Source organism: Glossina fuscipes, unplaced genomic scaffold (assembly GCF_014805625.2).
Source record: "Glossina fuscipes isolate IAEA_lab_2018 unplaced genomic scaffold, Yale_Gfus_2 1, whole genome shotgun sequence".
Taxonomy (NCBI): Eukaryota; Metazoa; Arthropoda; class Insecta; order Diptera; family Glossinidae; genus Glossina; species Glossina fuscipes.
In genome coordinates this window covers 36810060-36833100 of record NW_023998415.1, presented here as the reverse complement: position 1 = coordinate 36833100, position 23041 = coordinate 36810060, and the positions used below count along the sequence as shown (strand labels likewise).

General features: G+C 33.5%; 1 protein-coding gene across 1 annotated transcript in view; it reads left to right on the top strand.

Annotated features, from left to right (window-relative positions):
• Positions 1-23041, top strand: part of LOC119632462 (proton-coupled amino acid transporter-like protein pathetic) — a 41195-nt gene that overhangs the window by 2388 nt on the left and 15766 nt on the right. The window lies entirely within an intron of this gene.

Here is a 23041-nt window from a genome sequence, read left to right as displayed (position 1 = left end):
ACACGAACAACTTTACTTGTTTACTTAAATCCAACTTGAAATTATTCCCAATATATTCGTTTATCGAATCGTCGAATAGTGATAATATGAAAAAATTTTTTCAATCCGGACAAGACGTATGCAACACTCAATTAGACTATGGGAGATCTATCGACCTGTTTGTATGTGTGTGTGCAGAATAATTTAAAATCATTTTCTGAATCGATTCAAATGTGTTCGTTCGTTCGATGCCCGTCCTGGCCAAGTGCCTTTGTGAATTAAATTTTTACAGTTTTCGAAATATTTTACACAGATACCCTTAACTTGAGGGACAAGCAATATTGAACATGAAGTCAATTGGACAATTTTAATGATTTGGAAAAATACTGTAATGTAATGTTTTTCGAAGAAGCTCAGTGAAAGCATATCTAAGAAATGTAGCCAATTTGAAACTGATGTGACCATCTTTTGAGCCCCTTACCATATAAAAATTGTTACACAGGATAAGGATTATGATCGCAACCAGATTTAATTCTTCATATTTTATGATCGGCAATCGATTCGTTATAGTGATTTAAAACCAAACAGGGATTCCATAGGTGTATTTTTTCGGATCCCCTTCCATATGAGGATTCGTATGAAAGTCTTCACGAAACCAATCAAAGAATAATAAATTCTCCACCAAAAAACGAATATTTTTACCAAATTTAGGCAAGCCTACGAAAACATTGGATTGTGATGCAAGCGATGTCGTGTCCTGTAAGACGTTTAGTGAGTGACCATGCCCGGTTATATATTCGAATTTATATCTTCTTTTTTTTTTTACAAATTACGTCCTTTGGACTTGCGATCAAACTTTAACTACTCTAATGTATACATTTGCTTACTTGCGTGTATCGAATTTTTGCAGTATTGTAACTTAAGTGGAAACCCTAAATGTGGCACGAAATTTTAGGTAAGAAGGACACGGCCCACCATTGAAAACTCTCCACAATTTCGCTTAATACGTTTATTCATAGAAGGACTTTTCACAATAATGTGCTATAGCAAAACTGATCGAAAAAGTGATCTCATCCGAATCACTTTCAATAAAGCACGTCGTATGCCTCAAAAATTGCGGCCTGGTAGGTTAAAGACGCAAGCATATTAGATGGACAGACAAGCTTAAATCGACTCAGGAAGTGAGTTTGAAACGATTGGTACGATAAAAGCTGAGTCTATATCAAGTCCTTCTGGGAATTGTATACATCCGCACAAACTTAATATACCTTTGCATCACAAGCCCTGTAGCGTATATAAAGTAAAGCATGTATCTTAAATGCATATCGCTTTTTGAGAAAATTTTAAGAAAACGTTGATTCAATTTTGAAAATGGGTAAAAAGTTTATTTTTAAGTCAAAATGTAGCAATCATGGCATAAAAAGATATGAACGAAATTGCGTATCTCACAAGTGATTCTTCACAACCTAAATGTTAATCGTTGTTCGCATCCGTTTATTATCAATGGCAATTAAATCAAGGCTTTCGCCAATTCCAACCTGCGTTTAATGAGCACAGAGAGAGAGAGAGAGAGAGAGAGAGATGCATAGGAGATGTATTTGTGAAAGCTTGAATTTTTTTTTGGAAATTTTGGAAACTTCGCTACCGAATATGTGCATAGATTCAATAGTCTGAACAATCCATATGTAGGAAAAACGTACATAAAAAAATTCATTAGCTATAGAAATTCCAATCGGATGATTTGCCTGGAAAACTTTCTTTTGACAGCCATTGATCAACATTACAAGTAGCCATTGAAGTCGACCTAGAACGGCTGCCTGACATGAGGTAAACAACAACAAAAATATTAAAAACTACGCGACTCGTCCCTCGCAAGAGTAACATTTTCAATGTCGTATAATGAAAATGAAAATTTAATGAAATATTGAAAAGATTTTTGTACAAAGAATTTTTAGATTTCTGGAAAATATTGATGTATCTAGAGGTTGATTAAAATTTTGCGACGAAAGATGAAAGAGGAATTTATTGTCCTGAGCAAAAGGTTTTAAAGAACCAATGCTGATATCAATCGCCACACATTTAAACGAGCATTGTAAGATATCGTATATTAACATCCTTTCGAAGCGTGTTACAGAGCTTCGAAGTCGTAAACTACAAAAAGTCTTTGTTAAGTTGAATTTTTAAAGATGATTCCATGTGAAGTTCCGTCTTATTAATTCTTATCAGAAACAGCAGAACTTAAGGCTTAAGCGATAAAATAAATATATCTATTTTCTAATTCGAAGTATTGTGTAGTTTGTGTAGATGTGCTTGCAATAAATTATTAGACCTTTTCACTTTTATATAACAGTAAAATCCAGTAATGACTTCGCTCACAAGAGCAATGAAGAGAGAGAGAGAGAGAGAGAGAGAGAGAGAAAGACAGTGAGAGAGGGTCAACAACGGCATGCAACAATAAAAAGAGTATACGCGACTTGAGCATAATTTTTTTAACATCTATTCCCAACTTGTGGATGTGTGATAATTTAATGCAAAATAGAAGGGAGACTGATCCATCTTATTTAATATCGATTTATATGTGCAACGTATTGTATATATAAGAAGGAGATAACAGTTTTGTACACTACTTTCTACACTACTTTCTAGATATTTGTTCACATTTAGATTACATTTGCTTGCGTTCAAGCCAATAGGTACATACTTGGCTTTTCCCATTTTTGACAGTTTGATTGATTTGATCGACTTGAAGATTTTATTAAGAAAAAAACGTTTACAATTCAACAAAAACTTCTTGAGTGTTAGCGGCGATGATGTAGAAGAAATAACAAGACTTTCAGGTTTAGGCTTCTAGACTAAATCGTAACAATTTTATGGAAGACAAATTTGCAATTTTTTGATGACTGCTAGCGGATTCGTTTATCTTTGAGCGGTGAGAGCAATAAATTTGAGACAAAGTTTGTTCTTCTAGACAAACTCTTTTAACCCCTTAATTATGATTTGAGAAGGTGGACGAATGAAACGGTCAGGAAATGAATAAATTGATTTAACTTCACTCATGTTCAAGTTCACGGTTATCGAGAGTAAATATGCCTTATCGGGTTTTCTGTGCGTATTTCGATATGTAGATTATAATGCATTCCCTGTCATGGGTTTATTTATTTATTTTTATATACATCGCCGAAAAATGAGGGGTATATTCATCAGCTACAGAGACCCCACAAAGTATATATATATATATATATTTGATCGGCATGTCTCAAGCTTGTCTGTCTGTCCGTCCGTTGTAAACATTGTGCTCGCCAAAAAAATGAAGCTATCAACTTCAAATTTGGCAGAAACCTTGGAAGTTCTTGCATGCAGGTTTGTATTGAAAGCGCGCCATATCGGTCGACGGACACGCTACGTACATTGAAAACATCTCTGCTTTTTCAAAGGAATATAAAATTGGTTTTTTGATCATTACTCATAAACTACGGTAGGTAAAAAGTTGAACCATTATTCTATAGGCGATGATGTAGTACCTGTACAAGAATGGGAAAATCGACCACACCACCCAATACTATAGTGTACCAAATTTTTATATTTTTTTTCAATAACTTTACAACGCTCAAAACCAAGTTTAAAAATTCCCAGAAAGTATATAAATTTTTGGCCAGTTACACCCTTAAACGCACCTAAACATGTCCGCCTGTTCGTCTGTCCATCTGTCTGTTTGCGCAACTTTATGGTAATTGTGGTAAACATTCTCCCGTTAACGAAAATTTACAAAAGAATTTGGAATTGATCTTTAAACTGTTCAAAGGATCCGCCTACAACGCCCACATTTCATTTTGAAAATAGAAGAAAGCATCTACGCCCACCCCATATTACGGAGCATACGAATTTTATTCTTTTACTTCTTTTGTCTTTTTTTTGCGATAAACGGAGATGGGTGTAAAATATTCGGTCCCGACCGAATTTAATTTATTTACTTGTTTTGTTTTACTCTTCTATATTTATGAAGGCAATCTGTATTTTTTAGCGATAACAATATAATGAACCTTTTCGCGTACTTCTCGTATAAGGTCAATAAGTTCAATAGTTATGACTTTAAACATAAATAGAAACACTAAGCGCTGCTTCATTGTTAAAATGAGTCAGTGTTTGCTGGTAAAATTATCATTATAGATAATTAATTCTAATAGTAAATGTTTTATAAGTATTTGTTTCCGAACTATTAAAAATGAATTGTTGTTGTCAATTTCATAATTAGTTAAAAGCGCACTTAATGCGTCTAAGCGCAATTTTAACAACTCGTTGCTAAAAACATGCGAAAATAGGATTAAGGAAATACGAAAAAAAAAAAGAAAACAAAAAAAAAAAATTCTGAACTAACATACGCTCGAAAAGTGTTAAAATTTAAATAAACTTTCTAATTGAATTTTTAATTTTTTTTTTTTTTTTTTTTTATTCTTTACCTTAACTGTTTCTATATGATTTGATTTTGTCGCCATGTGTGTTAATGATCTATTCACGATCTAAAAAATTAGCGTACAAATCAAAAGATTAAAAATAAAAAACAATAGCTGGAAATAAATTATAAAATTAAAATACAATCACATATCTACGCTTATATATGTGCCAATGATTGTGATAGTGATTGTGAACATGGCCTAAATAAAGCAGAAACAAAGAGTATAATGAAAATTCTGCGCGACCCTCCATTGTTACCTGCAATTCATACATAAAAATTGTGGGCGTGGCAGTTGATTGAATTCCGAATTACGTCTAGTAATATTAAAACTGTAATCCATTAAACGGTCATTGATTGTGACCTCCGATTATGTTCGATAAGAACTTTTCATTATTTTCTGGGCAAAAAACCTTAAAGCAAGTGATTTTCATAGACAAGTGAACGAAACGAGAAACAAGTTTTGCAGACAACACAACAAACGGTAGTTAAACAAACAGGGAATTGCACAGAATGCACGATGTACGCATCAAAACTTTTCAACCTTTCTCCTCATTTCTGTTGAAACATTCATTGAAGATGCGTTTTGCCTGTTGTTGTCATGACAGACAACAACACCGAGGTGATATCGTAAAATGTAATGATTTTCTCTTTTTTCACTATTTCGGTTCATTTTTAAAATGCAAATAATTTCGTTGCAACCCAACCTTTTTAATTTTTACTTACTCTTTTTGCTTCTGCTATTCTTATGCCTTTGTTGGTGGAGTTATAGCAGGAAATACATTATACCTGGCAAATATTTGCGAAGCATAGAAGATTGCATTGAAGATTCCATGCATATCACGTCTGTCTGTTTGAAATAAGCAATAAATCGCACAATCGTTTGTTACATACATATTTATATGTATATACCATAGCGCATATTCACTTAGAAAGACAGAATTGCATATGCTTCACGTTTGCAAAAGTTTCAAGAAACTCTTAACAGAATCTTTGCGTATACAAGTAAGAAGAACGAAACGGCAAATTGTCAAATGGCTGCTGACAGAAAAATCCCACAATAATCTCACATTTTAAATTTTGAAAAGAAATGTGGAACAATTTGCGTATTTCGTTGTCTCTGTCTTGAACTTTATATCGACAATGGGTTAAGATATCGAGAGAATCTTGTATTTGTAATCAAAGCAAATGATGATGGGCCGAATATAAGTTATTTCTCCTTTCTTTACGGTTATATTTTTCATATGTAAATTGTCTGTTCGCCACCACTGTACGCGTCATTGAAAAGTACCTCATCTAACATAATGACATATGTGTGTTTATATGATAATATACGCCAGCATCGTCAATCTGACCACGCAAGTCCACGCAAGCAAGAGCAAAGTACAGCAGGTACAGCAAACGGGATCGTTGCTATAATAACGTCGCAACTTCAGAAAAGAAGAACAAACATACGGAGTATGAATTGGAAAAGACTGTTAAGAAATTGATGAATGGTTACTTTTTATGCTACAAAGCAAGAGACTTGAAGGTCTTCCCTATTCTAAAGTAAAGTGCTTAGTTAGCACTAATGTCTTCGTCACATGCAATTTGAAACATTTGCGTTCCTTTCCATTTACTATACATGAATATATATATATATGCAAAAATTAAATTCTTTTTTTTTCACAACTATATCATCAAATATCAGATCGGTATATATCATTAGTAATAAATGAATGTTTTTTGGGGAAAACATTAAAAAAAAAAAAAAATGTTTTTCAAATAAAAATGAGTCGAGAAATGTTGAAAATTTATTTAAATGAACTGCACTGTATCCATCTAAAAAGGTATTGTCAAGCAAATCAATCATTTACTTATGTTTTATGGTAAAATGGCAAAAGGCAGTCAAAAAACTAGAGCAAGCTGTACATTGAAGATGACCCACAAAATCGTAAATTATCAGCAAAAGTGCATCGAAAATAAAGGCAACAAAACAAAAAAACAAAAGCAATTGACGTAAGCAACACCTTTACTTTTACTCCTCCTACAACATACTAAAAAAAATGTCTAAATTTTACAAATATTTATATAAATATTTGTACGATATGTTACCATCGTGTATAGGGTAAGCAAATATGAAAAATTTTGCTCGTCTATGTAACATGTAAGATAGGCCTGGGGGAGCAGAGCTGGATATCCCAGTTACAGGAAATGTGAATGCCATCGCAATCGACAAACATACAAGTTATACAATCAAAGTTAGTTGGCATCAGTCCGTGTCAGTTTTGGAACGCTCGGCAATTGCTTGTTTTAAATGCGCACATAAGTACATCTCATACATATATATATATATATATATATACATATATTGATAAAAGAGCGGGATTACTTTTCATATTTTTGCTGTTTTTCTTATGAGTTCATCAAAAAATTTGCGTTTCTTTTGACAAACATGCGCACTAATTTTAGGAAATGAGATTGTTTTCCATGGGTTCTACTCGAACTTAGGTTGTAGCAAGCGTTTAGTACGCGACATACAGTAAACTCAGTCAGGTCTAATTAAGACTAAATTGTGCCCGGTTTTCAATAGAGTTCTGCATCGGTTATTTTTTAAATTACGTCACGCGGTGGTACGTCAAAAAAAAAAAAACAAATCATCAATTATTACATTGAAACATAACTAACTCATTTTATAGTCTCACTCACTGCTGTTACCTTCCATTATATATGTACATAGTGTTACGCTTTCGATTGTATCTCAAAAAAAAAAAAAAACCACAACATTTATACAACATTGAAAAAGTAACTCATCTACCAGATCCAAAGGAAGATTGAAGTTGCACATTGAAATCAAACGAAAAGCTCTATGAATTCTTTCTTTAGTTGAGACATGAGATGTAGACGTGTATTTTAAAGAAAAGAGTTATTTCGAATTATCATAGAGATCAGTGACAAAAGTGATTAAGTAAAAAACTAAAAAAAAAAAAGATTTGTGCAAATTACTGCACGGGGTCTCTTGGCTTATTTGGGACAATCGACGAGAGAAGCAAAATTTCATTTCATTTCATTTCATTAAATGCCCTACATCAGCCTACAGTTACCCATATAAAGAGGACATTATATGGGCAGGTGGTTGAACAAGATATCCGTCTGGTTAGTGGCATTTTTAATGGCGTTCGTCGTTAGGTCAAAGCATGTTAGTGTTCAAAGTTTCATCGAAATATCTCAAAAATTGCAGCCTATAGGTGAAACATAAGAACACAAAATGGGCAGACATACTTAGATCAGAAAGATCAGAAAGTGCATTTAAATCGATTCATATAATAAAAGATGGGTCTACTTCAAGTCCTTCTCGGTGTTGCACAAATTTAATATACACACCCTTGTACCATAAATAGTGTACGGTATAGAAACCATAAATATGTGCGCAAAGATTCGTATAAACCGCTTCGATTATTTGAGACAGAAGTTAGTATGATGTTGAGCTTTAAAAAATGTAATAAAAATTTCTGGAAAGTTCTCTATAAGGTTCTCGTCTTGCTTGGGTGAATGGTATTTTTTTATTATTTATATTATATGAGTGAAGCGGTTGTACCTATAGGGAAGTGTTATGCTCTTGCCGATCGGATCGAGTATGCACCCACTAGGCGGCGGTCCTAGAAGTCGCCGCGTTCTTCTCTATGTGTCGTTTAGATTATTTGAAGAGAAAAGTTGAGTAATCAGGAAGCTTCAAAACTAATTTCAGTTTTTCACTTTTTGAAGACTCCCTCATGGATTATTTAGACGAAGAAAATTTTGAAAATCGAAATTCTTTTATATGAGTTGATTAACAGAGCGAACGTAGACTAAGATAATGCAATTCGAACCCTTTAGGACGGAAGGCGGACTGTTTTGACAAATTGCCAAAGATGTATTTGGGCGTTAAAGATCGGTCCAAAGACAAAAAGCAAAAGTGATGTAAGTTAGCTAATCAATCATTCAAACTTTAATTGATATACGGATAGACGAATTGCCATGACTGGCTTTATATTATATTTCATATCAGACTAACCCTGCGCACATACATATATACCTTCGATAGGAACTCTTAAATTACTAAGTTTAATATGCGGATACGAAAGTTAATGGAAGACTTTCTCATTTCATTGCTTACTGTGCCTAAGCTGTCGGTTGTTGTTTTTGTTATCGCAAGCGTATATTTACAAGTTTCATTACAAATTAAATATTTGGACTTGTCTCAGTTTATGTTACCATTTCCGTCCGTTGTCAATGATAAATTTGTAAACTTTTTGTATAGAATTGTAATATCAATGTCAATACGAATGCATTATTAATTAATTATATTATACATAAAATATTAATTGCTAGTCGACTACAAAGTGACTCTCTCCTGCGGTGCTTTCGTTAGCTAACTACAGTTCAGGTATTTTTTATGATCGACATATAAATCTAAAGTAAAATGTATCTTACAAAGCTTTGTACATAAATTAAAAAAAAAAAAAATTACATATATATATATATATATATATATATATTTATGTATTTATATATATATACATATATAGATTTTACAGAAAATTCATATACAAGTAGAAATTCTCGATTGGAGTAAATCGATGTAAAATTATGAGTTGAAAATATTTCTCTCCACCCTAGGCAACGTAGTTCATAGGAATACATTACTACCGTAAGTATATTAGGTGTCTGCAATCATAATTATTATGTCCCGGTCATTGGTCACACCATTGCGATATTTTGGGGTAAACCCGTCCAGTGATTCTGTGATTACACATTTTATATAACAATAGATTCAAAAACTTCGTACTAATTAACAATCAAATCATAAGCGAGTGAGTTAACTTTGTTTTATCTCAAGTTCAGTAATAATAATAAGCATTTTACATGGGTTAAGATCGTTAAAAAGGGAAAGAAATTATTAAACTGGAACTAGGACTAGGAATGATATCAAATCGAATACTTTGTGTTTGAATGTATATCTATTCTCTATTTAATTATACCCTATACCACTGGCTGCGCGAAGGTATATTAAGTTTGTGCAAATGCATATAACACCTTCGCACACTTCGATCGATCTAAGCTTGCTTGTCCGCTTGTCTATCTTGCTTTCTTGTCTTCAATCTAGAGATATTTTTGATGAATTTTTGGTTAACACTCATGTGTTTTGGTCTAAGGATAAACGCTATTGAAAATGATCCAATTTGGATCACTGCACATAGAGAGCCTTATTGAAAAAGTCTTTAGATGAATAACTGTAGGGTAGCGTAGGGTCTTTAATTCTAGGCCATAGACCACTATAATGTTTTAGCGTAGCTTTGATAAGGTTTGCAATTTGCAGTCACAGACTTTTCGAACTCTCTTCGAATCTTATTAAATAGGCGAACACGTATTTATTCTTTAATACGTTCGATGTTACGTTTCATAAATAATTCGAAATTTTTCCGGAAAAGTATTTAGTACTTGATCGGGCAAATAGATTCGACATCTTGGGCAAAATATTGAATTTTTCTCTTTATTAAGGCATCTACAACGATTATAAATTAGCTTAAGAACGCAATTGAGTAATGAAATGAACATCGGCTACATATTTCGAAATCGTTAGAATTTGAAAAAAAAAATTTGATCTGATCATCTGGTCACATATATTCCAAGGCGGACATAACAACTACATGGCTACTATACGATTCAATTAAAATTTCAAAACAGTATATGAAGAAGCGATTGTGATCGTGGGGGCTTGTAATTAAGGAAGGAAGAAGCGAATATCATGTCCTTGCTTATTATAAATAAAATCAACAGCTCTGCTATTAATATTGACATGCATTGCTACTCCGCTTCTCTGCTACTTGTCAACTTAACGATGATGAATATCATGACTAAAATGCTTACTAAGGCTCACTTTTATGTATATATGTATGTGAGTTTTTTTTTTTTTTTTTTGCTCATTTTCTAACTTTGTATTCGATGATAAAATAATTCATTATCTGCTTCTACTGCAATTAGCTAACATCACGCTCTACAATTTCAGGCAAAAAAACAAAAGTTTTTTGTTTTAGTGAAATGAAATTAAATCGAGCACAAGCCGAACATTAGAGTAAATAACATGAATTAAGACTCGTGCATTGAACAAATAATGGTATTATTACAAGTGGTTAATTCAATTTTACAGGGAACGCATGCATCGTTGCATCGATGCATTTACACGTCTTTAAATCGTTAAACTCGTTCTTTCTCGCCTAGAAATTGAGCCAACAGAGCAGCAGCATTCTACTAGTGCTCGCACCGGCGACGACCATAAGCACCGGCTAGTGAGAATACATATATATTCATGCACTCATGTATAATAATTATGATGATTATCATCAATTTTAGCAATTATTCGATAACATCGTTTGATTATGTGTTTGTTTCATGCTTTTTTTATCTTTTCTTTTCTTTTCCTCAAGCATCGAACCTTTTCTTGGATTGAGTTCGTTATCGAAGGCTGATGATGCCTTTGTGTATGTCTATTTGTGTATCTATCTATCTATCTATCTATCTATCTATCTATCTATCTATATATCTATATATGAATGTATGAATGCAAAAAACGAGAGAGATAACCTTCACCCAGTCTGTAGGTTGAGGTAGAGCAGCCAGTCACAACAACGTATATAATAACAATAGAATGACAAATTGGCACAAGAAACAATTGGTTGTTAGTATTTTTAGATAAAATGCCTTTTAAACTTTGTTGATACCGTTAGCTGGGAAATAGGAAGTAATCGAAATACTTTTAGATACATATATATAAAAAGAAATTTCAAAAGCAAACAAAAATAACTCCTTGATAATCACATCCGTTGTAGAGCGTTGAAGGAAAAATGCGTGAGTGCGTATATGCATGCGTGTGTGTTAGTCATATCTATAGACAATCGTAATATGAATAAAATTTATATATAGTTTTACGATTAAAAATCTATTTTGAAAATTTTTAATATTATTCGTATGTTATTGTCGTTGTTCTTGTTCTTCGTTATAAACATAATATTTAAACTCTTGCAATTGAAGACTGATGTAATATATATATATATATATATATATATATATATATATATATATATTTTTTTTTTTAAAATTAGAAAATAAAATTGTAAAGGATTTTATGCAACAACGTTTCTAATTTGACAATCAGTTTGATATGTAAGTTAAGCTAATGATATGTCGGCAGCAAGGTATGATAATATCAAGTCAATCAATATTGAAAAGCATTTGAAAATATTATGCGCGATTAATGGATTACAATTTCATTATCTTAGCTTACTGTTATTCATCTTTTCCTATCAAATCGATGAGATGCGTTAAATTTGATTGTCCTGCATACGAAATGTTTCAATGCTTTTAATACGAGAGCATGGAGAAGTGTAATCAATTCTCTAATAAGGATAGAAAAGATATTATGGCGTAATGGGGTAATGAACGATTTTCATCGTAATATAGCAATGAATTTGCGTTCAATAGCGTTTGCTATGATTTTGACAAGCGTTATAGCTCCTGCGATGAGTATATTAACTTACGAATTGACTTTATATACGATTAAGGTGAACTCTTGCAAATACTCGAACCGATATCATGTGAAAATCTTAAATAAGATTTCAGGGTCACGAATAACCACAAACTTGGGGGAATTGTAAAGAAATTTGATAACAAACTTGGTTCACAAAAACTTGTTTATATTTTTGTGCTCATATCGTAAAGAAGTGCATTCGGGATTGCTATGTAAAGGTATGATATCGATGCAAAGAGGCATGCACACGATCTTATGAGAATTCTATATAAGAGTATTTAACTTTTCTTTGGAGGTAAAGTCAATGTTTAAATCAATTACTCCCTATGAATGCACTGTCATGGGAGTGAATGAGTGTGCGCCTAAACTGTTCCCAATATTATTGATAGTCAAGTTATACTCACCTTGACATTCATATCGAGACTTGAAAATTTTATTTGATTCTATTCTGTTGTGTATTTCCTAGAATTTTAGCTGAACTCCTTACGTATTTTTTGTTTACTTCTCATTCTCATACGTATTCAGCATAATTTAGCAATTATTATGAACGGCTCGATATAGGGCGCTTGGTGTAATATTATGCTATCAATAAACATGCACTTTAGCATCCCAATTGTTTTTGTTTTTATTTTCTTCCTCTTTATTATTCGAATACATGCGGTGCTATGCATACACCGAAAAATCCATAGTTGTCAGACGATATTAACGTCGCTGCACACAGCCAGCCGCGTTATATTTTATGTTTTCTCCAGTCTCTCATATTATAAATAACGATTGTGTTAGTTGTAGTGTTAAGGTGTATAAACACGCACACGACCCTATGTTGGCTAAAATTGTTCATCATTTCAAGTCTTAAGAAATTAATGAAACGTATTGCATCAGCTTCGCTTGAGTGCGCCCTGAATAAAAAACTATATCTATATATATATATTTTTTTTTGTTTGGTTTGCTCGAAACTAAAGAAAAACATGAAAAATTGCATAGTTCTCTCTTACTTTTTCTCTTTTTCATTCTTTTTTTTTTTATACCCATCACCGAACCATGAGCGGTATATTCATTTTGTTAAAACGTTTGTAGCATCCGGAAGGAAGCGTCAGATACTCCAAAATGTATGCATATAATAACGATCAGTATCGGATTCTGAATCGATTTGAGCATGTCTGTCTGTCCGTCCGTATAATGTGTGTTCTAAACACATTTTTGGCCCCAAAACTGACGGTATCGACTTAAAATTTGGCCTAAATATGGAAAGTTCTTGCACGCAGGTTGATACTGAAAATAGGCCAACTGGGTCGCTTCGGTTTTTCAAAATACATAAATTGTAGCAAATAAATGTAGAAAAACTTGTGCCGTTATTCGATGGACAAAAATTAAAAGAGTATGTAAATTGAATACGCCTACTCAATATTATAGCGTATTAGCTTGTAATTTCATTTTCAAGGGTCAAGGTTGAAGAGCCCCATCAAGTACATAAATTTCTGGCCAACTGATAGAAATGGGAAGGCATCTAAACATGTTTGTCTGTTCGCGGGCCCATCTATGCATCTGCACTTATGCTCAATTGTGTAGCATCTATAATGCAAATTCTCCCGTTCGGAGAGAAGAAGATATCGCCTATAAATTTACCAAAGACCTTGAATTAAGTCAAGGAATACGCTTACAATGCCTGCCTTGTTTATTAAATCAAAATAGAGAAAACTTTTGCTTTCTGTGTCTTTTACTCGTTATCGCTTCTTAACTATAACAGATAGACGAGTTAGTCTATTCAAAAATAGAAAAAAAATAGCAAACACGTCGACCCAATATTATTAGAATAATTGCACCCTTTGTCAATTGTTTATAGTATAACGGTGATGGGCATAAAAGATTCGGTCGTAACCGAGAATAATTTTCTTCCGGCATGTATTCTTCCTTCGACATGTGCTTTTTGCTTGCAATACGTTTAAAACACGTGCTTGCTTACCCCTGGCGCTTATGTGAATTGCATGGTATTCGAGAAGAACGAATGTCAACCACTTAGCAATAAAAGTTTGTTTAATAAACAAAACTAAATATTTGTTATTTATATAAAGTTTAGAAAAAACAAAAAAAAAACAAAAAAAAAAAACAAAAACAAAACAAAAGGAAACAAAGAAATAAGAAAATGATGTTCGATCGTGATCGAATCTTTTATACCCATTACCGTTATTCTTTAAAATAAAAAAAATGAAAATAAAAAAATAAAAAGCGAACTAAGTTTCCAAGCTCTACAATATGGAGAGGGCACGCTTGATTTTTTCTATTTTCAAAATGCAAATTTGTGGCATCCGGGCGTGCGGTAGGTGGCGTGTTATAGGTCCTTTGAAAAGTTTAAGTCACTTCTAAAATTTGTAGGCGACATCTTCATTTCCGTTAACAGGCGTATGGTTAACACAGATACTACATAGCCGGGTAGACGAATAGGCGGACATCCCTAAATCGAATCATCATTTAATGCTGATCAAAAATGTATACATACTTGTGACGTTTTCCAACTCTAATAACATAAGTATCTCATTACATGCCCCTTGTTTCTGCTAATACGTGCAATTACAGACAACGATGTATATAGATGGTCTGACATTTTTTTGCAAAATTCACACTAGGAACTGGCTGTGAGGAGCCATATGATGGCTAGCTCTTGCATCCTCCTTATTTGTATGCGCAAAGATTCTGTTAACAGTTTCTTGATATGATGCCGCGTTCCCTCATATTATATGTGAGACGGTGCGAAATTATAGCAAAAAACTCATAACAGAATTTGTTCCCATACAGCAAAGCAGAATGAAAGAGGATGCCCGCGAATGGCTGCTAATTGATAGCCATGACAGCATTACCACCGCTACTACCACTATTCATAATAGAAACACAAAAAGTCCATAATAATCTTCTGGTTTCCGTTTTCAAAAAAAATCTCGCACCGTCTATATATTCCGTCGTCTCTGGTATAATGCGCAGGTTGCTTTTACGTGTATCAAAGACAACAAATGCGAAAGAGCGATAGAGAGAGTGAGAGAGTAAAGGGATGAGAAAATACTTTGAAATCTATGCGTTTTCCTTTTATATATATATATATATATATATATACATATAAATATAGTTTTTTTTTTTTTTCATTTTTGAACCACACATGGCCACGTTTCGTATGATACACAGTCATGTCAAGGCATGTCGGTCTGCATTTATATATACATTGATTTCATGCATTTGTCGCTGCGCACCCATCAAAACGCATTTATGTAAATAGTTGAAATTCTATTGAATAATTATTTTCTTAAAATAAATAAATAATTATTATATATAGTTTGAATGCCAACAGAGCAAGCAATGAATACATATTTGAAATTTTCAATTTAATTAAAATAAGTAAATTTTATTTTCATTTTTGTGATCGTAATGACTAACCACATATCCGTGTGTAATGTCGTATCTAAACTGACGCCAGAAATTTAATACGATTCAGGAATTTTTATTCTCATCATCGTAGGAGTCTTATACGCTCACTATATCCGCGTATCGCAAACATATGCAATTGAAAATTTTGTAACATTACTTTTTTTTGGCGATTTTGAAACATGTGCGTTCGTCCGTATTGCTATTGTCACTGAAGCATGTTCGAGCATGTTTATGCTCGCGACAATGAAGATACAATCTTCAAGTTTGGCAGACGCACAGTGAAGATTCTTTTACGCACAGATTGGTATTGAAAATAGACCGAACCGGGCAAAGACGACAACCATACTGAAACATGATCTGACAGCACAACATCCCGGCCTTTCGTATTTTCTCCTCCTTCACTCATACAGTAGATAAAACAAACACATGATATAAACACCATTTGTATTCTGCAGAAACGGAAACAATTAACCAGGAAGAACATCCATTATTATAGAGTATCGAAATTTATTTTTTTCCTTTTCGCCATTTTGGCAATAGCCAGTGTAAAAGATTTGAGCACAGCCGAATATGATTTTTTTGTTTGTTCCGTTTCGGAATATAAAATATAAATAAATATAGATTCACATGATATGGATGAATATCGTTGTAATTTCTTTTGGGTTTGGAAAGACCAAAGTTTCAAAACTTTGGCCATTGCGTCAAAGTTGGTAAAAATAGTTCGGAGAGATCGAATTTGAATTCGTTTACCTTTTTTGGATAGTAATTTCATATAGATTTGTATTGGGTGTCCATCAAAATATTCTGCATTTCCTAACTTAGACTTGGAAAGAAACTTCCAAGTTCAGCCATATATATATCAATCTCTGTTAGGCAGTTTATAGAGGTAGGTAGGTGTCTTTGCTAGCGGAATTTGAGTTTATCTTTACACCGCAGGCGCAGGTGCGCCCTCGTTGAATTTCTTTTGCAGCCTTATTTTTATTGAACAGATAAACTTCGATACACTATAATATCGCGTAGGCGTGGTCAGTTTTATCCGTTTATTTACACAAATGCTACAGCATTGCCTATAGAAGTTTTGTACGTTTGTTTGATATAGTTTACGAGTAATATACAAAAAACCTTTGCTTCATTCCGTTTAAAAGCTAGAACTGTTCGCAGTTCGTCGTGGTACTACAGGCGTGTCTATATAGACATGTCTAGCAGCCGATTTGGTCTATTTTCAATGCCAACATCCGAGCAAGAAATTCTAATGTTTCTGCCATATTTCAAGTAGCGAATCAACGAATATTTACAATAGACATTACACAGACGGAGAGATGGACATGCGAAAAGCAATTCAGAATTTGACACTAATCAAGAATATATACACTCCTGTGGGGTCTTTGAAACTTCCTTCTGTAAAATGCTTTAGCACAATGAATTCACCTCCACGTTTCGGAGGCGAGTATGCATTAAGTATTGATATTAACTTGAGATTTTTTTTCAGTGTAAGATTATGTAATGTCACAAATACAAAAAAAAGTTATTTTGCCCTCCTTAAATGCTGTGTGATAGAAATGCGGCATTAAACGGCAAAAAGCTTTTCTGGTCTATGGTCCAAATAAAGATTCGAAATAAGCTAAAGAATGGTTAAAATTTTTTATATAAATTCATACTTGAATGACTGTATAAGGATATACGAACTCTATATCCATCCGTATACTTATTTATTTATTTTTGTTGTAGTTACCGACTATACGTCGTCTCATTAATATTGCGATTTTTCGCTCGGAAATAATAAACGCTTAGTAAATTTAGTTGATTGCGTCAAATATATAAAAATGTATTTTACTATTTTTTTGTACTCGCAGGGTATACATATTCAAATTTAGAAAAAAGAAAACAAACAAACAAACAAATCATTATTCCAGTAGACAAGGAAATAAGGGAATCATCAGCATCATTACTATTGGGTTTTTCCATATATGGAGTCGATGCGAAGGAAGAAAACAGCATATTATTAAGAGTATTAATAATTGGTGGGATTTCATTTGACCATTTTTGACATATTTTGTATAACTCTTCTTGTATAGGAAACAGGGCTCTTACTCCATTCTCCTTATACCCAGTCGATTTTTCAATTCTTGCACGGAAGAGATTGAGTGTTTTTGCACAGGGCCACATACTTTTGATTCATAAGACTAAAATTTGCCACGAAAAACGCACAAATTCTTAGTGAAAACGTGATTTCTCGCAAATTCCTAGCCTTCACTTCCCATACTCGTTCTTGTACTAATGGCTTACAGCAATCATGGCAGTGGTCATGTTATACTTTGGGTATGCATTGAAGATGTTGAGGCGAAATTTGAAAAAGATTGCGGACCAACTTGCTATTTTGGAAACATTCATATTCTGTCAAAATAACGACCTCAAGCGCAAGTCCCGCTTAATTCATAAATGAATTTAATATAACTGCCGCAAGGTGCTTCACCTTCTTCCCCAATCATCAGGCGTAAATCCCCATCAAAAATATGTGGCATGAATTAGGTCGCCGTGTGCGAAAACACTCAATCTGTTCCGTCGAAGATCTGAGAAACAGACTATAAAAGAGAAAGGGAATAAAATCGTTGCCTCCCGTACAAAAAAAATCATAGAAAATATATCAGGAATGTTTAAACGAAACCCCCACCAAATCCCACCAACTTTTAATAATATGCTGTTTTGTTCCTTCGTATCCATCCTTGTAGGAAAAAAATCCAATATTAATGACGCTATGTTTATTTTAAATTGTTGAAGTTCTTCAATTCTCTTATCTACTGGAATAATGTTGTGTTTGTTTGTTTGTTTTTTTTGTTTTTTTTTTTTTTGTTTTTATTTAAATATGTATTCTGTAATAGTACAAAATTGTGAAATGCGTTATTATATGTTTGACCCAATGGACTAAGTTTACAACAAGCGTCTATTTGTTTTCGAGCGAAAAATCGCTCGTAACGAATGAGACGACGCACTGTATTTATGAATTATGTTGGAAAAAAGTTTACAAAGATTGCTTTGCATTCAATTTTTTGACTAATGTCTTATTCATTTATTTATTAATACTATTATTATTATTATTATTATTTTATTATTGATTCTTTTGTCTTCTTTGATGATTTAGTTGCAAGAGTAGGAAAGCATTACGTTCTGGTAAGCTTGGTAAATAACAGTACATGTCAAATTTTATAGGTACACACGTATATGTGCATTTACCTTAAGCGAATAGTTACCATCATAACAAAAGAATGAATAAACAAATAAAACGGAAAACGGAAACCATATAAAGGAAAAAATTAATCATCAACCAAGAGACTGAATTGAACGAAAAATAAATTAATTATGCATATGTATAAGCATATCAACCGAAGCAATTAAAATAAAAAATAAAAAATAAAAAAAAACATACATCGAATGAAATTTTGATATCAATCTATGCCATGAAATTATTTGAACCGTAAAATTTTTGACCAAGTACGCGACACAAAGTAGCTTCAATCAACACAGCAATTGTTTCAGGTGACGTCTGTCAGGCAAGAAGTGTTGCGCGGCATGCTAAGAAAGCAGTGGATTTCTGTGAAAGGACTTCATTGGCGGGCAAATCTCTTTTATCTTTATAGAAAATTTACCCCAGGATGTACCTGGTACATAAGCTCAATACAGCTCACATAACGCCGATGGTCAAGGATATCGGGGAATTCATCGCCCACGGCTGCTGCCCATGCATGCAAGCTATATTCTAATTTTGACCGGGCATATGTCCGTTTTGTACTTTCATGCCTAGAATATCATGGGTTGCCGGATCTTCTACATTGACACCCCCCAAAAAAGGAACGTTCATAACATTTCCTGTGCGTTAGGTTAATCCCATTCAGAAATTTTTATGAGCTCCCAGTTTAATGTACCGTTCATCGTGCAGCTTATATTCTCTATAGCGCTGTTGCATGGTCTCTTACTGGATGAATACGGGTGACACAAGTGCTTTCGTTTACAAAGGCATAGATAGAGCTTTCTATTGCGCACACACACCAAGCGGTTAATGCAGCCGACGAATAGAGAAGGAGATAGAACAGGGTCTTCCGGTACATCTGCATTTAAATAGAACTCGTTTGAGGAGTAACCGTTGATTACAACTTTTAGCGAATGGTTGTCAAAGAAACATGATATGAATCGAACGAAAATGCTGACGTCACCAAATGCAGTGAGCTTGGTGACAAGCACATCGTGCAATACCCTATCGGACGCCTTAGAGACAATTTACTTTCGTCAAATTAACCTATAACTGGGTTCCACTTTTCGGTATGGTAGGGCATTAGATCACCAATGGGCCGATTTTCGTCAAAGCCGTATTGTCCATCGCTATCTGGAGTGCAAATATCTCGTTAGATGGTAGTTGACCATGGTCTTGGCTATAGCGGAACAGACTGCAATTAGACGATAATGTGTAGAATTTGTGGGGTCACCGTGCTTGAGTGTGGATTCGACATTGGCAGTCTTCCAGCCAGTATGGTAACATCTGTTAAATATATTGCGCAATTGGCTGCTGAATGGCCTTATCGAAGCATTTTTGCAAGGTACATGCTTATCGATTGTGTTATGGGAATTTTAATAATCTGTTGAGGGTTCCTGGCTCATCAATATCTTAACTTTTTCAAAGCAGTTTGCCATAATGAATGAATCCTAGATGTATTGTTCTTAACACAGCGACTTTCCGAGCACACAAATCATGCTTGAAAAAGCTTTAGTCCGATTGTTGGATAAATTTCGATCTTAGCCAACACTGTTTTCACTTCTTCACATGAAATGATTATAAGATGACAAAGACAAGCCGATTCAAATCGACACGCAGGTCCCGATTATAGTCCCGATTGTGTAAGTTCACCCCAGTATATGCCGGGTTCACGTGACTGCGAATTGGGCTTTATTCACATATTTATATTTTTTAGTTTCTAAATAGTTATTTATTTATTTATTTATTTATTTATTTAGTTATTTAATTATTTAGTTCTTGGTTGTGTGTGCGATAGTTATTTAGTTATCTGCTTATTTATTCAGCTAATTAGTTTTATTTAGTTTATAGTGAGAGAAGATTTGAGTGCAAAATTGTTTTCCGTGGGTATGGGTTCGAATAATACCGTTGGGTTGTTGAAACTGGTCAAGATTTGAAGTACTTAACGAGATCTTTGAAGCGTACTTCTCTAATCTAATATCTAAGGTAGATATCAAAGTGCATATGCTAGGCTTACTTCTTTAGATGTAGACCCTACCCTATCCTATTCTATACCACTGTTAAATTTGGGCGAATATATACAACATTCAGACAGGGGGACTCGAGACATACCCACCTCGTATTATCCCAATCGATTCATAATTACTTTCTGCATTGATGTAAGCTTGTCTGCCCGTCTGTCCGTCTTGTATTCGTGTGTTCATCTCATAGTTCATCATTTTTGAGATATCTCGGCGAGCTTTGGTGCATCCAAAAATGGTTTGGATCAGATCACTTTTCCGTTCGCTTCTCATATAGAACCGTTATATGAATAATTGTATTAACCGACATTGTGTAGGATATTTAACTGTGGATCGTGATCCATTATAATATTTTTATTGCTTTTTTAAATATATTTGCTTTGCAAGAAAACGCCCGAGAATCCGGAGAGCCAGAGAGTTGCTAGACAGTCTTTATTGCACATGCATGCACGCGACTTTTTCAATCTAAATCTAAATTAATTATATTTGCACACATATTTATCATAATAAATATGTCTCACAATTCAATAAATCACAATTCAATTACAATTAAACTTGAATAGCAGTCTATTATGATTTGCGATTATTACGTCTATTGTTCGAAAATTTGAAAAAAAAAAAAAAATAAATAAATAAATCCCACAAAAGCAAATTGTGCTCAGTAAACAAATAATTGAAACTGATTTAACGATAACATTTTTCCTCTTTCTTTTTTTACACATTGTTTTGCATCCAGCATGCAAATGCCGATATAAGTTACATTTGACAGACCATTTGTAACGTTTCAAAAAAAAAAAAAAAAAAGAAAAAGGATAATAATAATAATAATAATAATAATAATAGTGATAATAAGGGATCTGTTAAGACGTGTACATAGTTTCGAGCAGCGTGTAATATTGAAAGTATTTGCCTACGTCGATCCATCGATTTAGTTTACTTAGTTTACTTGCAACAACCGCACAAGTGTATTTAGAAAAATGACTTTGGCTAATATATGTGTGACTGCATTTTCCTTCTCTTTAAATCGAACATCGACATCTGCTACGAAGCCCTATGAACTATGACCAAAATACCCAAAAGAGTAGAATTATTGGGAAAAATGCCTTTTGCATTATCTGGCTAATTGAAAAGTTCGCATAACAAATATGAAAGTCTTTATTTTGTTCTTTAGATTCGTTATGCTTTATTTACATTTCAATACATTGTTTGTCTGCTGAAGCGACATTTACTTTAAAAGTCCTTCAATGCATTATTCATTTTACGGCTACTTATGATAAAAAGCATTTACTAAACGAAAAAAAAAAAAAAAAAAAATTGTTTTTTCTTACCGCAATTCCTTCAATTTATTTATTGGCGTTAAATCTCTCTCTCTCTCCCTCTCTCTTTCTCTCTCTCTCTTTTATTTAGTAAATATCATTAGTTAATCTACACAACCAATGTATAATACATGGATGAAAATTGAAGTCAATGCATGTAAATTTAAAAAGTAAAGCAAAAAAATAGTTAAGAAAAATAAAAATGCGATAAGCTAATGCACAATTAAACTGACAAACAATGCGACAAAGACGCAAATGCTTTTCCAACCTTAATTCTGCCGTGCAAGTAACCGTACATAACTGTACATAAGTATATCTATATAAGTGTACAACTGGCGACCAATAATTCAGTTCATGCTCGAAAAATTGACATAGGAAATGGAACCGGATGATGACACAGAATTACCGTACCGTATCACAAAGCGAAACGTTCGTATAAATGTCGTTCAAATTTTTACAAACTACCCGGAACGGCCGGAAATGCTCGTAGTCTGCCTAATTGGAACATAATGCTTGGAAAAGAGAAATAGTTTAACGCTAATTGACTGAGCAAAAATTGGTAACTAATGTTGACCGCTATCAGCTTCAACATAAAGCACATTCCCAACCATTCTCATAGGGCGGAAAAAAGATAAAGAAACGTACTTGCTTTGATAATTTGTCAATTTGAAAGATTGCAAAGCGTATGTTCTGACATGGCATTCAAATAAGTCAACGAAAATGCTACGATTTTATGCAAAACTTCCGAATTATTTTTTCGATTAAAGAATGGTGAGGAGGCTCGTTCAGGTAACAATAGAATCAAAGAGATACGAAAAAAAAAAGCGGATAGGAAAATTAAATTCGGTCGGGACCGAATCTTTTACACCCAACAACGTTTATCTCAAAAAAAAAAAAAGACAAAAGAAGTAAAAGAATAAACTTCTCTTGCTCTATGATATGGAGTTGACGTAGTTGATTTCTTCTAACTAAAGGTTTCTGCTGTAGAGGCCACATATGGAACAGCATCACTCATAGCATATACATTGAAATTTTTGTACATTTATTTGCTATAGTTTATGAGTAATGCGT